Consider the following 14,585-nt stretch of genomic DNA (forward strand, 5'->3'; position numbering starts at 1 on the left):
AATTTTTTACTGACCACTTTTAATTTTTTGCTGGCCACTTTTTATTTTTTTGCTGACCACTTGTGATTTTCTACTGATCAAATTTTATTTTTTACTGCTCATTTTTTATTTTTTACTGCTCATTTTTAATTTTATACTGACCATATTTTATTTTTCACTGATCAATTTTAATTTTTTACTGACCTCATTTAATTTTTTGCTGACCATTTTTTATTTTTTACTGCTTTTTAATTTTTCACTGACCACTTTTTAATATTTCACTGATCGATACGAATATTTCTACTGATCATTTTTAATTTTTTGCTGACCACTTTATTTTTTACTGCTCATTTTTAATTTTTTACTGCTTTTTTATTTTTTTTGCTGCTCATTTTTAATTTTTTGCTGATCAACTCGAATATTTTTACTGCTCATTTTTAATTTTTTACTGACCATATTTTCTTTTTACTAACCATTTTTAATTTTTTGCTGATTAATTTTTAATTTTTTACTGATCAACTCGAATATATCTAACTACTGATCAATTCGAAGTTTTTACTGACCAAATTTAACTTTTTACTGACAAAATTGAAACTTTTTGCTGATTATTTCGAATTATTTGCTGATCAAATTTGATTTTCTGCTGACCACTTTTGACTTTTTACTGACCATTTGTTTTTTGCCATTGCAAAATAGAAGGTTGAAGGCGTTGAAGGAATCTAGGATATTTTTTGCAAGTCTCCAGCGTTTTGCTATATTAGTAAATTTTTAAGCTCAAAATGACGAATTTTTAAATTCTCATAATGAAAACTAATTTTAATTATTTATTATACTTCCAATTTTTTTAAGCAAATCTGTTTTGGAAAATTAACTACAATACTCAAGCATACTATTTTCCATTATAGTGAAAATTATAAATTCTTTCACAGAAAAAATTTTGAGTTAAGAAAAATTTAAGAAACGTGGTTTTGAATCTAAACTACCAGAATTTAAAACTATTTTCTCTTATAATTAAGAAATTATGTGCTTGAATTTTTCTTATAGAGTATGATAGTGATGATAGTATAAAAGTAAGAATAATTAGTGGATGACTTTCGGCCAATAGGTTGATATAGCAACAATTGAAACACGGATATGACCTTTGGCTTCTTCTCCTTTACTTTCTCGACATTGACGTTTCGGAGGGGTTTTCCTCCTTCATCAGGTATGGAAATGATTGGGAAAGAACTTGTCACAAAGGATTTTGTTACATTTACAAGAGAGGTTCTCGGACACATTACTGAATTAATTTGCACATTACCTAATTTTGGCATGCCAAATTCAATGATGATAATAGAAAACTTCGGAAAAACTCGTATCCCCCGCTATAGGGGGTGAAGTTGGGGTTCAAAATTCATAATCTTGACCCTAGCAGATAGAAGGTTGGAAATAGCACCATGGGGTCTTCGGGTGATCCCCCTATATGTTGATTTTGGAAATCTAACTGTGACTTTCATTTTCCCTCCTCCCCTTCTCTTCTCTTTAAAAAAAAACGTGTTTTTTGGTTTCGAAAACTACTCATCCGATAGTTTTCATTGTCACATATGTTTTAGACGTTGTCCAGACGGATATTTCGTATATACATACCAATGACCTTGAAACATTTCTTCATGTAATTTTTCAAAGTCAAATGTATTACGCCTCAAATTTTCATCTTTTTCAATCAATTTTATCAAAGTATGATTTTGTAATACTAATTTATTGATTAATTAACAATTTAAGCCACTTTAATGCCGTTACCACGTTTTTGATATTTATATATACAGTGCCCGCACTCTAATACGGATCGGCGTAATCCGGACGAGTTATCGAGGGTTACATTTAAAATAATTTTGAAGTCATGTATGCATGAAAATGTAGCAATTAAAATGAATTATCCTGTGATGTCTTTGTTTAATAAATGAAGTATAATAACATAGAATTCTCTAATTAAGTCTTTTTAATCTTCCTTAAAACTTTTATTCTAATTCTACAAAAAACTTGTATCATATTTTCGAGACGTTGAACAAATTAAAAAAAACCATCCGGATTACGAAGCGGATTTCTGTCATATTGTCTCCCAATCATCCGGATTACAAAGCGGGCACTGTACTTCAATTCCAAATATTATAAAAATACTTTATGTCTACCAATTTCTGATATTGGGCATTGACTGTTTTCCTGAAGTAAGACATTATGGTAATGAAATTTTTATGAAATTTATGAAATTTATTAAACTTTACGAAACTTACGAAAACTTACTGAATAATGTTTTAATGACTGCTGATTAATAATCTTAAATTTATAACAAGGATTGTAGTTAATAATGATTATTGTATTGAATTTCAAGTAAATAAAAACCTATATACTATCATGAACAAAAAATCCTATTTTATGGAAGGAATATTTTTAAAATTAAATATTTTAAAGTCATACTAGACATCTTTAGAAAAACTACGCAGATCAATCACAAAACGGTAAAAAGTATATTTAAAACATGCACAGTTCAAGCATAAAACGATTAACCCTGTGGTACAAATAGCTCAAGTATAAAATTTGTAAAAAAAAACGCTAAAAATACGCTCTGCTCAATCATAAAACAGTAAATGCGTTTAAAATCACGCACAACTCCATCGCAAAACGGTAATGTGCTTAAAATCACGCAAAACTCTATCTCAAAACGTTAAATTCGCTTAAAATCTGCACAGCTGAATCACAAAACATTAATATGCTTAAAATCACGCACAATTCCATTATAAAACGAATAATGCGCATAAAATCACCCATAGCTTAAACGTAAAACGGTAAATGCGCTTAAAATCACACACTGGTGAATCATAAAACGGTAAATGTGCTTAAAATCACGCACAGCTGAATCATGAAACGGTAAATACGCTTAAAATCACGAGCTTGATCATAAAACAGTAAATTCGCTTAAAATCACGCACAGCTGAATGATAAGACGGTAAATGTGCTTAAAATCACGCACATCTTGATCATGAAACGGTAAATACGCTTAAAATTACACACAGATCAATCATAAAACAGTTAAGAATGCGCTTTTTTATGCGCAATCCCAAGCGTTTCGTGATTGATCTGTATGTAATGACAAGTACATTAAAAAGTACCGTTTTATGATTAAGCTGTGCGTGATTGTAATATTTTTAATTAAACCTTTTTAATATTGAGCTATGCATGATTTTAAGCGCATTTACGGTTTTATGATTCAACTGTTCGTGATTTTAAGCGTATTTACCATTTTATGATTCAGCTGTGCGTGATTTTAAGCACATTTACCGTTTTATGATTCAGCAGTGCGTAATTTTAAGCGCATATACCTTTTTATTATTGAGCTATGCATGATTTTAAGCGCATTTACCGTTTTATGATTCAACTGTTCGTGATTTTAAGCGTATTTACCATTTTATGATTCAGCTGTGCGTGATTTTAAGCACATTTACCGTTTTATGATTCAGCAGTGCGTAATTTTAAGCGCATATACCTTTTTATTATTGAGCTATGCATGATTTTAAGCGCATTTACCGTTTTATGATTCAGCTGTGCGTGATTTTAAGCGTATTTACCGTTTTATAATGGTGTTGTGCGTGATTTCAAGCGCATTTATTCCTTTATGATTCAGCTGTGCGTGATTTTAAGCGTATTTACCGTTTTGTCATAGAGCTATGCGTGGTTTTAAGCGCATTCACCGTTTTATGATTCAGTTGTTCGTAATTTTAAGTGTATTTACCGTTTTATAATGGTGTTGTGCGTGATTTCAAGCGCATTTATCGTTTTATGATTCAGCTGTGCGTGATTTTAAGCGCCATTACCGTTTTATGATTCAGCAATGCGTAATCTTATGCGCTCGATAACCAAAAGGTCACAATTAAATTTCGTGGGAATGCTCTATAATCTCTGACACGTAGTGTGATGTCATCATACCGTAAATTCTTTGCTACCAATCTTCTTTTGCCAACACTGTTTCTTTTTTCTTAAGTAGTGCGTGTTTTATACTAATTCTGGAGCATTTTCATTAATGTTTGAGGAATTCTATTCAATCCAGCTGAGTTTTTTTACACTTTAAAGTACCAGAGGCTTTATATTGTTTAAACATAGTTTTTGTTTGGTAATTGTTTCAAAATAAGACATTCTTTTACTAAACCTGATGCGAAGCTAGAGAAGTACGAGAAAAAAATCCCTAGACTCGTTTTTCTATTTTTACGATTATTCCGGTTGCCGCATAGCTGCAATTCTATTGGAGTGATAGCGACAGAGAAGAAAAAGTAAGATCACACCGATACACATTCGGCTGTTCAATTTTCTTTACTACATAGGTTATGGAAAATTTTATCTGATACATTTTACAATGTTAGGTGAGATTTTTAATAATCTCACCTACTATCTACTTTCGGCTCCACTGTCTATGGGGTTTGAACATATAAAAAAAAATGCCAGGTATAGTCACCATGTGGTTGAACTCAGAACTGATCATTTCTGTTAGAAAAATCAAGAAAAAGCAGAAGAATTTCCTGTCTAAAACAATTTTGGTGATGGTCATCATGTGGATGGACCTAGAATCCGAACAGTTCTGGAAGAAAAGTCAGGAGAAGCAAAAGAATGTTCTGTCCAGAACAATTCTGGGGATAGTCATCATGTGGATAAAGAAGATCTGAATTTTAGAAAAATTATGAAAATGTTGTATTATCTTAAAAAATCAGAAATCGCTTTTCGATTCAAAATTGAACTCAGTTACAGTCTGAGAAATTCGTGTTAAATGGTTTTTTTACTGCCCAATTTTATGTAGCCGCTTTTTGCTGTCTAAATTTCTGGGGAGGTGTTTTGATGTCACCACTGGACATACAGGGCTTTTGCTATGAATGACTCATATATCCGTCAGGACAACGTCGAAAGCATGTGACAATGAAAACTATTTGATAAGTAGTTTTCGAAACCGAAAAACACGTTTTTTAAGAGAAGAGAACGGGTGGAGGGAAAATGAAAGTCACAGTTAGATTTCCAAAATCAACATATAGGGGGATCACTCGAAGACCCCATGGTTCTATTTCCAACCTTCTGTCTGCTATGGCCAAAATAATAAATTTTGAACCCCAACTTCACCCCCTATAGCGGGGGATACGAGTTTTTTCGGAGTTTTTTACTATCATCATTGAGCCCTCTAATTCCCTTCAGACTTTTCGACTTATGATGACTTATGATATGGGTTGATTTTGAATCCTAAAAAGTCTCAAACTATTGTAATTTCTAAAAAAGGAGTTTCCCTTTATTTCTATCCATTACACCTTTATGGTGAAATTATTCCTTTTTCTGATCAGGTGGAAAATATGGGCATAATCTTCAATGCAACTCTCTAATGGTCTGATCAGGCCATATCTATTTGCCGAAAGATCAACTATTCTCTGTATACCCTTAGAGCTTCCGGGACATCACGCCCTATAACACTCGTTTGATTCTCGAGCCAGCGCTTCATCTTCCTTTTTTAATTACGGAGCAGAGCTATTTTTACGACGGATAGTGACACAATTCTTCGGCTGACGGTTTCCTTTAATGATTGAGTCAGGTATATTTGCGGCATAAACCGCCGGGATCACATCCCTTTTGGAAATGAGAGCTGTACTGTTTCTGTTTCATCTATTGATTTCTGGATGTCCCGAGTACCTGCCGAGTCTTCTGGTTAAGGGCGTCACTGCTTTTAATAGTGTCCCGAATGACAGGCGCTCTTCTGCAGCTGCCATTCGAAATTTTTTCCAAGACGAAGCCAAAGGAGCTTAGGAATTTTTCTTTACTTTCTTTTTCTTTTATTTTTCTTTACATTTTCTTTTCATTCGTACCTTAATTTAAACTCCTGAATTTGTTAATTTCTTTTTTTTCTCATTTTTTTTCTTTTTTTTCTTTCACAATTGTAAAAGGGATGATCCTATTTTTGTGAATAAATATATTATTATTATTATTATTAACTTGGCATGCCAAAATTATTATTTAATTATTTATTTATTTACTTTATTGAATTATTTTTAATCGGTTACTTTTCCCTTTCCCTTTTACCATGTATTTTTTTTACTTTTGTATTATCTGTTTGCTTATCCAGTATATAATAATTCTAATACGAAAATTACACTACAAGAAACCAAATGATATAATTTCTCTAACATTTTCACCATTTTCAGCACTATTTAGACTGGTTCTAAAAGCTTTACATATTAGATGGGTTTTATTTTTATTCAATTCAATTAAGATTTAAGTGAGAAAGATAAAAATTTTGAGGTATTAGAAAATCAATGGATTACATTATTTTTCTTCCACACTGTAGAGATCGAGCAATTCACAAGATGTACTGTGTGAGTGGTGAGAGTGTTATTTTTTCCTTTCGCACTGCCGTTTGATACTTGCGAGTGCGAGCGAGTAAACTTGAGCGGCGGAATTTGATTTAAGTGTATGTGTTGTCTGTGTGAACTGCGCGCGCCAGAGTATTTTTCTCTCCTCTTTCGATCTCCCGCTTTGAACTCGCAGGAGTGATGGAGAGAAAAAGTATCGCGCGCAGTTAATGTTTCGTTGCATGGTGTGGCTGAAAGGCACGCTGAGACAACTTATTGCATTTTTCTATTGGAGCGACGGAGAAAAATATACATGAGAGGATGAAATGAAATAACATTGGGTGGGAACATTATTCATTCATAAAAACTTATTCTGGACACAAAGTGAAACTGCTGTCATCTACTGCGATTATGACCAAGTAGGTCATTACTTGACTGTTGTTTTTTAGACTGTGGTATCAGTAATATGTTGTACAAGATTACGTTGTTAAGAGAAATTTTGAATAGACCAACTTTTAGACAAGACCAAGGCCAAGACACCCAACAGCTTAGACCGCTTTTAGAGATACAGCACGTAAAAGTGAAACGTGAAACATTTTTAAGAGAGTCTCTTAAAAATATTTCATGAAACATGTTTCATCTTCTGCAAAGGAATTACATGAAATAATAAATTTATGTTTGTTAATAATAATAATTGATTATTTAATTATTTGGAAATTGGAAAATTTTTATGAAGTCTTATATTCTAAATTCTACACATTTTCTTTCCTCTGTTCTGCCAAATTAAGTATTTTGCAGAATTTCTTTTCTGGATTCTTCTGCATTTTTTCACAAAACTTTGTGAAAAGGACTCAGTTTAGCGATAGTCATCACTGGATTGCATGTTTCTATTTTTTTTGAATAGTTCTGGGACGAAAAAGGAGTTGGTCAAAACCCATGTGCATTAGAAAAAAGAGCCCACTCGTTATTTATGCAATTTTGGAACATGATTGTCTCTCAGGAGGGGTTCCTTATTGTCCCATTTGGATTTTTTCTGTATATTGTCAATTCAGAAGAGTCCATAAGAAGTGACCCTTTCCAGAGATTGTCCTTTGCTGCTGTTTTTTATGGTGGTTTTCTTGCCAAGAAGTACATTCCTTGCCTCATGAACACGTTTTTTTATCGAGCTTCTGCTGCTAGAAAGTGTGGCTGAAAACAGCAAAAACATCTTGAAGAATCCGTTAAAATTCATTCAATTAAATAGTTAATTAATATTCATAATTAGAATCGTTCACCGTTTGCAATTAATCATTCCGGAGCCGTCTTTTGCTGGCTGGAAAATGAGGAAACGAAGGACATTCCTTGAATATTTTCACGGCGACGCATGTGACAAAAATCAATGGCAAAAAAGGCAAAGAAAAGAGGAAAAAAATGTTCAGTATGGAAATAAGGAAAAAAGGAGAGGATGTGAAAAAGATGTCAAGGATCGATGATGAACAGCCGCTAAAAGGAGAGACAGTAGCTGATCGGGAAGAGGTCTCTGTGAGTGAGAAAAAAAATGGGAGTTGAGAGGAATAAATCGAGAATTGGTGCAGATAATCCCAGCCGAAGAAGGATTGTCACCATATGGGGCATCATACGATCCTCAGAGGAGGAGATGAAGCACAAGAAAGGATTCCGCATGGGATTACAACACTTCTATATACCTCTTTTCCATTGGGTGTTTGGTGTCATAGCAACAGATTATCTCATATTGGGAGCACTTTTATGCAAAAATATCATAACACTGGACACAAACAAGTGATTACCATCGAGGATTGACCCATTTCCACCCCAAAAATCTCATTTCAAACACACCGACATATTCCTAACCACCTCACTTCTTTTTGGATGTGAAAGATACCAAAGGTGCGATAAGCAACAAAAATCCTTCAAAGAAGCCTTTCAGACCAAACCTGTGCTAAACTATACAACTCTTTGTCGCCATCTTCGGATTTATTCACTAATATTAGCAATATAAACAAATATCCGACAGCGAAAGAAATAAAAATATAATATTATCTTTAAAAAAATTGAATTGAGTATTTTCTTCCTTACGAAACTTGCTGATCCAAGCGACAAATTGAATTTTCACTTTGGAGATATTAATTTATATGATTTATAATGCTTTTCATTGTCCTTTTGGTATAGATCGACTTGTAAAGGATCTACACTAGGCTACAAATTTGCACAAAAACAGCCAAAAATAGCATAGATCACATAAAATTCGATTAGGGGAATATGGGGCTACATTATTATACGATTACACTACATTATTATACAATTGTTTTGTCTATCCAAATTACATCATCTTAAAATCCAGCTTCCTTTAGAAATATGCGAAAAAATAGTATATCAATGTAGATCCACAGCTCAAAGTAGCCCCGCATCCCCCTATCACATAATTACAATCATTGAATATATTACTAAATTGATATCACTTGCAATTTGTTCAGAATTTCGGATCTTAAATTTATTTTAGTAAGGTAAACTTTCTATATAATCCGTGCCATATGACTTACATGCTATAGGGAAAAGTATCCATGCTTTGCACGGTTTCAGGATTCATAATGACTATTTTTTTTCCTATGGTAGGGTCGGAGGAACGTCTGTTCGACAGGGAACCCCTATTAACACTTTTGTCAAAATGTTGAAAATTATTTAATGTATCTAGTAAAATATAAGTAATATAACGTTTTTTCTGTAATATACCTTTTACTACAAACAGAGATGTTCACATTTCATATCCCAAATAGTACAGAGTAGGGTGTCAATAGGTGCTGACACGACTTCTTAAAGTGTCAATAGACGTTCATTTCACCCTAATTGCCCAGTTTTTAAAATACATTTCGGAGTCACATTTATTCAGTAACATAGGAAAATTTAATCATTACAAAACTTAAGATCGTACGAAGCGTGGGCACTTCCCCCTATATCAAAATTACTTTAATCTCTTTCACCGTTTCACAACCGATTGCAACTAATTCATAAATCACTTAAAATATCTCCAAAAGTATCTTAGAAGTAATACAAATGATTTTCAAACAAAAATTACTTATCAGTGCATAACAAGTTCACTACCGATTTATAACCGACGGAACTGGTTCAAATTTTTGAAAGATTCCCAGACCTTTCCAAAATCCAAAAAACTCAAATGTGCCCCATAGCAAAAGAAAGCGGAATAGAAAAAACAAGCGAAAAATTCCTCGGAATTTTCTAGTATTTTTCCTTCAAAAATTCCGTAGGAATTTTCCACAATAGGTTCCAAGGAAAATCATATGGATTTATACAGGATTTTTTCTGTGGAATATATCCATGGAAATGTTCGTGGAATTCATGTGGATTTTTCTACTTAAATAAAATGGAGAAAAAATGAAGCTATCACATGCACCTCATTCTTTTACTTTCGAATATTAAATAAATAGCAAAGATCACGGGGATTTCAATAAGTTTTAGTGAACCAGCGATAACGAATTACCACTTTAGATAATAAAAAACTATTTTATAAAAAAAATAATTTTTCCTAAAATAGATCATCATAAAATAGATCACTTTCACTATTATCTACACGAAACGCAGTGTCGCATAATTGATTATATTAAAATAATATAATTAATTAATTAATTATTAATTAATTATATCGCAGGAGTCACTAAAAATGCTTGCAAAAGTTTGGAAATAAATTACCCACGTTGTCACAACACCATTTTATTTGTTTGACATTAGAGGAAAAAGTGGATAAAACCATGGAAAACCCTATGGAAATATAGTAGAAATTTCCATACGATTTTTCCAGCTTTCCCCGGGGACATTTCACGTGTAAGTTTCCATATAAACGTTCCACGGAACTCCACGGAATTCAATGCTGGAATTCCAGTGGATCGTACTTGAAATTCCATGGAGAGCTATGATTCCAATGGAATTTCCGACTCGAAATTCCATGGAAAACTTCCTGGAATTTTATCGTCAAATTCCGCGGATTATTGCAATTTGGACGCTAGTTTTCCACTGGAATTTCCGCGGAAATTTGCTATGGGGTCATTCGGTTCACAAATACGCTTTATAGAACCATTTTGATCTTTGACTTTGAAAAATCCTTATAGGATTGATTCAACGACATTTTCGAAAATCTGTCTGTCGTTTCGTGATTTTTTTCATTTTTTGGATATGTTTTAGAGATTAAGTTTATTTAGAGATCATGTTTAGGCTCATTAGAAAGTTCTTGGTATTTTTGAAAAGCCTGAACCGTTTCTAATCGGTTATGAACTGTTAATAAATCGGGTCGTAACCGATACCTGTAAATGGTAAATGTTGCGAATGCGAAAGTACTTTTGAGAAGTTCGAGAACTTCGCAAAGCCTGGGACTCTTTATTACCTTTTTTTTGGAAATTTTCGACACTCTACTCACTTGACAGTGTTCAGTTTAATTGTGAATTAATTAAGATAATTTTGAGAATTAATACAGAGTACGTGCTTACAGCTCTAGTTGAAAATTGACACTAATAGTTTCCCTTATCTCACACTAACGTAGCTCCTTCTTCATGTTAAGATTTTTTCTTTTTTGATTTTGTTGAGAAAATTATGATCGGGCCGATCCATCTCAAGACGACCGAGAAAATCGCAAATCGCGGGTTCATGGTCTTAGATTTTTTTGAATTTTACATATGTTAAAGTACACGATAAAATAATATACCCCTATTTTTTTCGCCCAAAAAAAATTCCTGGCCGGAGAAACATGGCGTCAAAGATAGCGTCTCGCGCTTCATTCGTTAATTGAGATTTTTGGCAAATATTTCAAAATGCTCTATCTCGCGAACGGGTCAAGATTTCTTCTTACTCTTTTTTTATTTGAAAGATAATTTTATACTCTTTAAAACGATATACCAGTTTTCGTATTATCTGCTCAAGTTTTTTTTGTAACCGTCTTTTAATTTTTTTTTGAAAAAATTTAAAAATTAATTTTTCTCAAAAACCCCATTCTCAAAAATTTTCATTTTTTTACTGTTGATCAGTAACATTGAGTACTACATTCCCTGAAAAGGCGAGCTTCCACTTTTGCGCTTATTTTTTTAAAAAAATATTCAAATTTTAACAACATTTTCAAAAAAGAAAAAATACCAGTTAAACTCAAAATTTTGAGTTCAATTTTTCAGGGAATACAGTACTCAACAATACTTATAAACAGTTAAAAAATCAAAAATTTTCGATCTCCCGTTTTTGAAAAAAATTTTTTTTTGATTTTCAAATAAAAATGCCTTTTATTGACAAAAATAAAGCTTTAAATCATATTTAATAAAAGTACTAATTATGTTTTTTTGTTTTCTTTAAGTTTCTCAAAAAAAAATTTTTTTGAAAATTTTTGGATTTTTTTGAAAAATTAAAAAAAAAATTTTAATTCTAGGTTAAAAAAATTCAACATTTTAACACGTGTGTAAAATGTACCTTAAAGTTGTAAATATGTCAATAAAAGGCATTTTTATTTGAAAATCAAAAAAAAATATTGAGTTTATAAAAATACTCAGAACTCTTGAAAAATTTTAATCCACAAACTTTTTCAAACTTTTCGTTAAGAAATGTCGGAAAATTAAAATAAAAAAATTTGTCTAGCAAAAATATGTTTTGATCTTTTTAATAAAATTATTCCTAATACTTTTATTGATTGACAGACTTATATTGATAAAAAAGAGAATACTTTTTAGCAACGGAATCTATAAAATGCATCACCTGCCATTTTTAAAAGATAGGGAAACCTGGAGGAATATGTCATAAAAGATGTTATGGTATTTAATTAATAAAATGCTATTTTTAAAGGGGTTGATGGGGCTATGTTGAGCTAGGGCGGCATTGAAAATACTATTTTTTTTTATTTTGAAAGAAAAATAGACCTAGCCATAATTTAATAGAAATATGTGAAAAAGTAGCATTTTTAATATAGCCTCAGCTAAATGTAGTCCCACCTTCCCCTATCTCGGTTTCTTTATTCAGCAAAAAACTATTTTTTTTTTCCTTTCAAAATAATTGAAAAATATTGAGCATAAAACAAATATTAAAGAGAAATATGCTGCCTTTCACCTTTAGAATTCCTTAAAAGACAGTTGTGTCAGAATGTTTACTGGAGGTGTAAGAATATCTAAATTTATAAAAAAAGGGATTTAGATTCAGAGGAGACATATGCCACGACTCCGGTAGATCCTCTTTCGAGACGTGGACCTTTGAGGGTCAGGAGAAATGTAATAGATTGCCTAAGGGAGGCTTTTTTTGTGAAAGTATAAAAAGGACTTTTATGTGTGAATTTATAAGATGGATCACAGTATTTCGCATTTCTTCCAACGCAAAACTTCTTGAGTTTCACTGAACTCGACAGACGAAGATGGGGCCTTATAGTGTTAAGAACAAAAGTGGCTCCTTTTTTTTTCGGGGAAAAAACCTCCAATTTCCCTCCTTAACCGGGTGGTGACACTTTATTAAATCATTCTTGGGTTACTTTTAACACAATCTTCTCACTTTTCTGTCAAGTCGTGTTATGTGTCGCTCGAGAGGGTGGAAAGAAAACACTCATAGACTCCTCAAGGGGCTGAGAGTGTGACGGAAAAGTCTTTGAATGTGGAAAAACCATCACAAGTGAGGAAAGTGTATGAACTTTCGCTTTTGCTTCTTTTTTTCTTCTTCTTTAGTGCTACTTTCTGTGTTTCTGATATAAGAAAGATCAGAAGGAAAAGATGGAAAAATTCTGAGAAAATTTAGCACAAGAGGAAAATTTATTTAACTCGATAAATAAAACAGAAGTAAAGGCTTTTGAAATGTCCTTTAAAACTCAAAAGGAATCTTGATGCAACGTTGAAAAATATTCTCAGCAAAAAGAAGTAATGAAAAATTATTTAATTTTTTTATCTAAAATAACTACGATGAACATTTTCCATTGCCCCAATAGTAGATTCATATATGGTTTCCTTACTAAACACATTCCAGAGATCAATAGTGACTCAGAGAATGTAATAATATTGTTAAAGTAAATAAAATCAATTCATTTTATCAGTAGAATCGGAATCCAATGGTTCTTAAACCATTAAGTCGTGTTTTCATCAAAACTATGTAATTGTAATCTAGTAATTCAGTAAACTATGAAAAAGAGTTCATATACATCATATACATACATAAAATAGATATCTTAGACATCTCTTAAACAAACATTTGTTAAAATCGTATCGGTACACCGTAACATGTTAAATGATCATTTACATATTACGGTGTTTTGATACGATTTAAACAATTTTCGAGATCGATAAAATATGTTTCAATACTTGTGGTTTAGGTATTTTTATATTTTAGGGATCTGCAAACCAAACAGTTAAGAATAGCGAATTGGTATTTTCGGAAAAATCCCCTTGTAAATTAACCCCGGGATTCCTAATATGGCTGTCATTATCACAAATAGTTCCTCTTTAACCCTTTCCAAAAGTATTTTCAATAGGTGCAAGTCAGAATCCCGAATGCTAAGTTGAAATGTTGAAATCCCGAAAGTCAAAATTCCGGAAAGGTCGTAATTCCGAATGGGTAAAAACAACCGAAAAGCCACAATCTCGAAAATACATAATCCCGGACGGGTGGAAATTCCGAAAGTCAAAACACCGAATGAGTCTAAATCCCGAAAATCAAGTTTTCGAAAGGATCATAATTCCGAATGGTTTAAAATCCCGAAAAGCCACAATCCCGAAAAAAACAAAATCACGAATTACGTTCAGCCCCAAAACTCAACAATCCGAATGGGTCAAAATAACAAATGAGTCGAAATCACGAAAGCTAAAACCCCTAATGGACTGAAATCCCGGAAGTCAAGATTCCGAAAAGATTATAATAATTCCAAATGGTCTAAAATACCGAAAAGTCACAACCTCGAAAAGATATAATCCCGAATGGGTGGAAATTTCGAAATTCAAAACACCGAATGAGTCTAAATCCCGAAATCTAAAATCCCGAATGGATTGAAATCCCGAAAATCAAGTTTCCGAAAGGTTCGTAATTCCGAATGGTTCAAAATCCCGAAAAGCCACAATATCGAAAAAAAAACAAAATCACGAATTAGGCGCAATCCCAAAAGTCAACATTCCGAATGGGTCAAAATACTAAATGGTTCAAAATCCCGAAAGCTAAAATCCCTAATGGATTGAAATTCCGAAAGTCAAGATTCCGAAGAGATCGTAATAATTAAAAATGGCTCAAAATCCCGAAAAGTCACAA

The sequence above is a fragment of the Phlebotomus papatasi genome, chromosome 2, assembly GCF_024763615.1.
Source record: "Phlebotomus papatasi isolate M1 chromosome 2, Ppap_2.1, whole genome shotgun sequence".
Classification (NCBI taxonomy): domain Eukaryota; kingdom Metazoa; phylum Arthropoda; class Insecta; order Diptera; family Psychodidae; genus Phlebotomus; species Phlebotomus papatasi.